Raw genomic sequence first — 6,000 nt, forward strand, 5'->3', positions numbered from 1 at the left:
GAAGCAGGAAGAGTTTCCAGGACAGACAGCAAGGGGATCAGGCATTAAGAAACTCAGCTGTCATGTCAAAGCCAGTTCTGGAGAGGTGTGAGGGTTCTATGAAGAAATCATAGCTCACACCTAGAAGATGAGTGGGGTGGGGTACTCACCATTTCACGGGTACCCAAAAGCTCTGGGCAGGAGTCCCAGGCAGCACACTCCACAGAGCAGGAGGGAGCGCTCCGCTCCTCTCCTCTCCTCTCCTCTCCTCTCCTCTCCTCTCCTCTCCTCTCCTCTCCAGGTGCACCCAGGTAGCACAGCCCCTCCCACCCGTGCCCGGGGACTCCCAGCGGCTGCCGCGGGTGATGAGAGAGGCAGCAGCTCCCAGCCCAGAGCCCCCCAGCGCAGCCCATCCTCCCCACCCCAGCGCCTGCTGCAGGGCCCGGGGACCCCTCAGCACAGCAGGGACAGGTCCAGCCCCGGCCATGGAAGTGACAAATTTATTCTCTTGTAACACGTTTCTTCAGAACGCAAAACCAGAATTTTGAGCAATGTCAGGTCTTAAAAAAAAAAAACAAACCTGCTTTTTGGACTATAATGAAAAATATGGAGAAGTTCCCCCTCTGGAGAGGGCTCTGAAAAAAAATAGTTGGAGGAAAAGCTCCCTATATAAATATACTGTAAGACTGGCTGATAAAAACTGCACAAAAACTAGAAAGTTGTAGAGAAGAGAGGAAAAGTATTTGTTCTAGAATTGAGGAGAAAATGTCTTTGAATGAGAGACATCACAGAGTTCCAGAGTTTTGATTTCTTAAATAAACATCTGGGGAATGATTTTATAAATATTTGTAAGTATCATTATTTGGGAAGGAGGATACTGGATGCTCAAAATCCCCATTCTGGAAAAGCTCAGCAGCCAAGGCAAAACGCAGCAGGCAGGAGCTGGGTCCAGGCATTGAAATTAACATTACCAGGGCAGGGAAAGGGCTACAACACCCAGGGAAATTACTTTTGGTGGAATAAGCTGCCAAAGGACATTTTTGGGTTTGAACAGGCGAGGGATCCTTGGGAAGGTTTTATGGGACACGAGTGACACAGCAGAGTTCTGTGAGTGCAGGGATGATTTTGTGTCCTGCAGCTCTTGCACAGAGCTGAACAAGAACTCGCTGGTCCCAGCCCGTGGGAGGCTGAGGGTGCAAACTCCAGGGGAGCAGCTGAGATAACCCAGGCTGAGCGCTCTGATCCACGGCAAGGCTGGAACTGCTTGCACAAGAGAGTCCCCAGCACTGAACACTCCTAAAGTCACATCTGAGGGGTTTGACAAGGAATTTTCCACCCAGACAGTCGCGCTGCCTGTCCCCTCTATTGCCACATCTGCCTGTCTGGTCTGTGCACACCCAGGCCTGAGCCAGGCTCGGGGCAGGGCAGGAGGAGAGGACCCTGCACTGCACCTGCAGAGACCAAAGCAGCACAAGACTTTGATTCACAGAACCATCAAACCCAGCGCGGTTCCGTCGTGCTCTGGAGGCTCTGCAGAGGGAGCTGCTACCAGCCACGCGCTGCAAGGCTCGGCTTTACCTCGGGCACACCGGGAGCCCGTCCCTGGGGTGGCTCCCAACCACAGCGCAGCCCCAGAGAAGTAAGGAGCAGAGCCCTTACGGAGCAGGTTTTACACCCTGAGGAGGTACCAGAGGTTACCAGATGTGCAGTACTACGCAGAAGCACCTCGCAGCCCACAGCTGGGCTCTGTTCCGCCTCCCTGCCCGAAGCAGGGGCTCTGTGAGCAGCTGGGTGGGCGCTGGGGGGACACGGTCCTTCCCGCACCCGGGGCTGTGACCTCCCCTCTCTGCTAGCGAGCACCACGCAAGGAAACTGCTCTGGTGAAAACACGGACAGAAAGGTAAAACCCAGAAAACCTAACAGAAAAACTGCAAAATATTCTGTGGCACGCTGCCTTGCTTACCGCTGGTTCGCAGAGCGCTGCTAGGGAGCGCGGGTTTGGGCTGTAAAGGGCCGATTGAGGGCAGGGAGCTCTCCCAGCACCTGTGCTACCGGTGCGGAGGGACCCGGCTGCCTCCGCTGGGGCACGGGCACCGCCGGGCGCCGGGACGGGTCCTGCCACCGGCACCGGGGCCGCTCCGTCCGAGCACCTGCCCCGAGCAGCCCCGGGACGGATCCGCCCGGGATGCCGCGGGAAGCCCCGGGCATCAGGGATTCCGCTCCGGTAAGTCCCCGCTGACCCGGTTACCGGCACTCGCGGCCGGGATTAGAGGCACCGAGCGCCCGAACCCCCCGCACGGCGACGGGCGCACGGCCGCGATGGATAAACGGGGCTCTAGCGCAGCGCCCCGAGCATCGCGCTGCCCGGCTCCCGGTGCTGCTCCCGGTGCCGCTCCCGGTGCCGCCGTACCTGCGCAGAGGGACACGGCGGCGCCCAGCAGCGGCAGCGCCGCCCGCAGCGCGGGGCCGGGCGCGCCCCGCATGGCCCCGGGGCCGGTGCCGCTCGGGGCCGGTGCCGCTCCCGGTGCCGCTCGGGGCCGGTGCCGGCGCTGCTCCCCGCCGGTGCCGCTCACCGGCCCCGCCGGCCGCGGCTTTAGCGGCTTTAGCGGGGAGGGGCCCGGGCCGGCCCCGCCGGACCCCCGCCCCGCTCGGCCCCCGCTCCCCGGGCCGGGGATGCGGGCTCGGCCCGCCGCCCCCGGGACGGGCAGCGGGGCCGGGCAGCCCCGGCGCGGAGCGGGGACCGGGCCAGGGCCCCCCGAGCCCCCGCTCCGCTCGGCCCCACTCCGCGCCCCCGGCTCCGCGCTGCCCTCGGGGCTTCTGCCCGCAGAGATGCGCAAAACCGGCCCTGGGACAAGGACGGTTCTTAATCTTGGGAGTTTTGCCAAATCGCCATCAGCGCCTTTTGGCACCTGCCCTGGGACTTCTCCATCGGGCTGCACTGAATCACCCATGAACAGCGACGTGTTGAACAGTTTGCGGCATTTCTGCAATATCTGAATGGCTTTGAACTAAAAGAGATTTAGATTAGATGTTAGGAAGAAAAGCACTGGCACAGGTTGCCCAGAGAACCTGTGGCTGCTCCATCCCTGGAAGTGCTCCAGGGCAGGCTGGCCGGGGCTTGGAGCAACCTGGGACTGAGGGAAGTGTCCCTGCCCATGGCAGGGGGTGGTACTGGACAAGCTTTAAGGTCCCTGTCAACACAAACCATTCTAGGATTCTGTGATTACACCTGCACAAGCAAAAATCATCTGACTAAATTCTTTTTGCAAGAAAACAAATTGCCCTCCACCACAGTACAGACCCAGCAGAGATGAAACCCAAGTACTGGGATCGAGTGGCTGCTAAGCAGCACCAGAAAAAGCTGCTCTTGTACTTTTTGCTTTTTAAAATTCTCATTCAAAGACATCCCGGGAAGACCCTCAGGACTTCCATGTCACTCCATCCTCAATTAATTGTGATGGGAATTACAACATCTTAGTGCAGCAAAGTCCAACACAGCAGTCCCTGTGGGTTGATGTTTTATTGCACTGAAACACAGCACAGCAGATATTGCACACCTAACTGCTTGGGAAATACTGCAGGGGGGTTAGAAAATACCTGCCAGGATCTAATAAAATATGAAGGTTTGGGTGTCAGAGCAATCAAACAAGAGAGGAAAAATTGCCACTGTTTCCTTTCTGGAAGGCTGGAGCCGGTGACTGCTCCCTGCCCACGGCTCCCCGTGTCCTGCACCTGCTCAGCCATCCATCACTTGCCAAGTAGCTGTTAAGCCACGTATTCCTTTCCTGGAGATCCCAGCTGCTCTGGGAACACCAGGAGGGAGCACTGGATCCTCAGCAGCACCCAGGCACTGCTCACCCTGCAGTCAGACCAGACCACGGCAGCGCTGGTCCCGGCACATCCGTGTTCGCTTCCACCCCTTCCCAAGTCTTACAAACAATTCACTTATAGAAAATGTAAATACAACTCATTCAGACTCTGGTTTGGTTCACAGCACGGAATTATTCTGCTTTTCCATGTAAAGGAAGACATAAAAGTAGGAATTATGTAATTAGCTTTTCTTCAGTTTAAGAAAGAAAACGTACAGAACATGTTCACTCACACTTTGCAGAAGCGAAGAAAAGAGCATCTCCTGCACTTCTAAAGAAGGAGAATCAAAGCTTTTATTAAATAAAATATATATATACTCGGGGACCTGAAGGTTTGGGTCCTGGTTATCCATCATCACTGAGCCTTCACCCTCTGCCTGATCTTCCTCAGGCCTTTGACACAGCAAACACCAGCAGAAACCAAAAGAACAAGAACAACAAAGGGATGGGAGGGGCAAAACCCCCACCACGCTTTGAGGCTGTTGTGAGACAAATGTGCTCCCCAGCCTGGCTGTTTGCATGGCAGGGCTCATGGGGCACAGGAACAGCCTGTCCTGGGGATTTAAGACTCTTTGGAAATAGGTACCACCAGAGAAACTTCTGCTGACTGAAAGCACTTACAGAGTTGGCCAAAAGCCGAGAATTTCATTTCGTAATTTGTTTTGCTCCACATCAGGACAAAACCAAGATCTACTGAAATTTTGTGCAAAAAAGCCCAAAGGGAATCCACAAACTCCCCAGCCCGGGCAGCAGGTCAGCAGTTACCCCTCCCCTTGGTCCTCTGCCTCTCACATCAGTGTCCTGGCTACAGAGCAGCCTTGCACTCCCTTGGTCACACTCTGCTCATCCAGAAATGCCATAAAACCACCAAAACATTCTGATCAGGATTATACATTCTGGCAAAAGCATTATATTGTTAGCTGTGGCAATTAGAACAAGAGGTGAAAGATTCCCAGACTGTTCCAAGAAACATTTTCTAATTCTTTAGTCACCCCCTCCCCAGATGCTGCTTCCTGTGGCTCTGCAATCAAACACACAGTAGCCCATAAATCTCCTGAAAGGTCACATTGCAGTGGGTGGGGGCCTTTCTGATGAGGAGGGCAGTAATGGGGCTGCCTGGAGTATTTGAGCATCAGGCATAAGTGTTCAAAGAGCATTAGTGCATTAAAAAGTTATTTCATCATGGAATGGGTTGGGTTGGAAGGACCTCAAAGCCCACCCTGCTCCACCCCTGCCATGGCAGGGACCCCTCCCACTGTCCCAGGGTGCTCCAGTGTCCAACCCAGCCTGGGACACTGCCAGGGATCCAGGGCCATTCTTTCTACCTAAGCCCAACCCACCAGATTTCCAACGGGAAGTTTCCAGTGGCCCAGTTTGGAACCATCTCCCAGTGGAGTGAGAGGAGATTTGCCAGAAACAGCAACAGGAAACTGAACCATCCACCTGGAATGGCCAGAATGGCCAAAGGCACCAAATTGGAATAAGGGAGAGGGCCAGAGCCCTTCTCCTAAGGGTTTAATTTGAATTCAAGGTCCTCATAAAACAGAGCAAAAGACACTGAGAACATGGAGTTGCGTCAAGTTTCTCATGCAAATTTTTTTTCAAGTGCTTGCAGAGGAGACACAATTGCAGGTTCTCTCACTTCAGCAAACAGTTAGAAACAACAAAATACCCTTTTTATGTTAACTGGTAGCGGTGTCCTTTCTCCCAGCGAAGAGGGGCTCTCACATGTTTTGGATTCCCGCAGAATCTCGTCTCTTCTGTCCTCAGCTCCCTGCACTGCACACAGGACGCAGCCAAGGCAGCACCACTGCAGGCACTAAAGTGCGATCGCATTTTAAGGCTCCAGGTTTTCCAGAACATTCCAAGAATGAAAAGAGAGCCATGTTGTGAATCTGAAATACCCATGAAATTTGGGAAAAGGATTTTTGGGTGGTGAAAATTGGAGAAAACTGCTGCAGAGACACATGGGGGAGGAGATGGGGGCAACGCAAAGTCCTTGACTCCAGCTGGCAGCGCACTAAGGGTGTCATCATCTTTTAAGATCCAAAGAGCAAGCTGACTGCAAGTTTTAATGTCTTTAACCAAAAAATCCCTGGCCTTGCTAGGTATGATTTCCTTCTGGCACAGTTTTTCACAGTTGACACACGGC

The sequence above is a fragment of the Camarhynchus parvulus genome, chromosome 7 (assembly GCF_901933205.1).
Source record: "Camarhynchus parvulus chromosome 7, STF_HiC, whole genome shotgun sequence".
Classification (NCBI taxonomy): domain Eukaryota; kingdom Metazoa; phylum Chordata; class Aves; order Passeriformes; family Thraupidae; genus Camarhynchus; species Camarhynchus parvulus.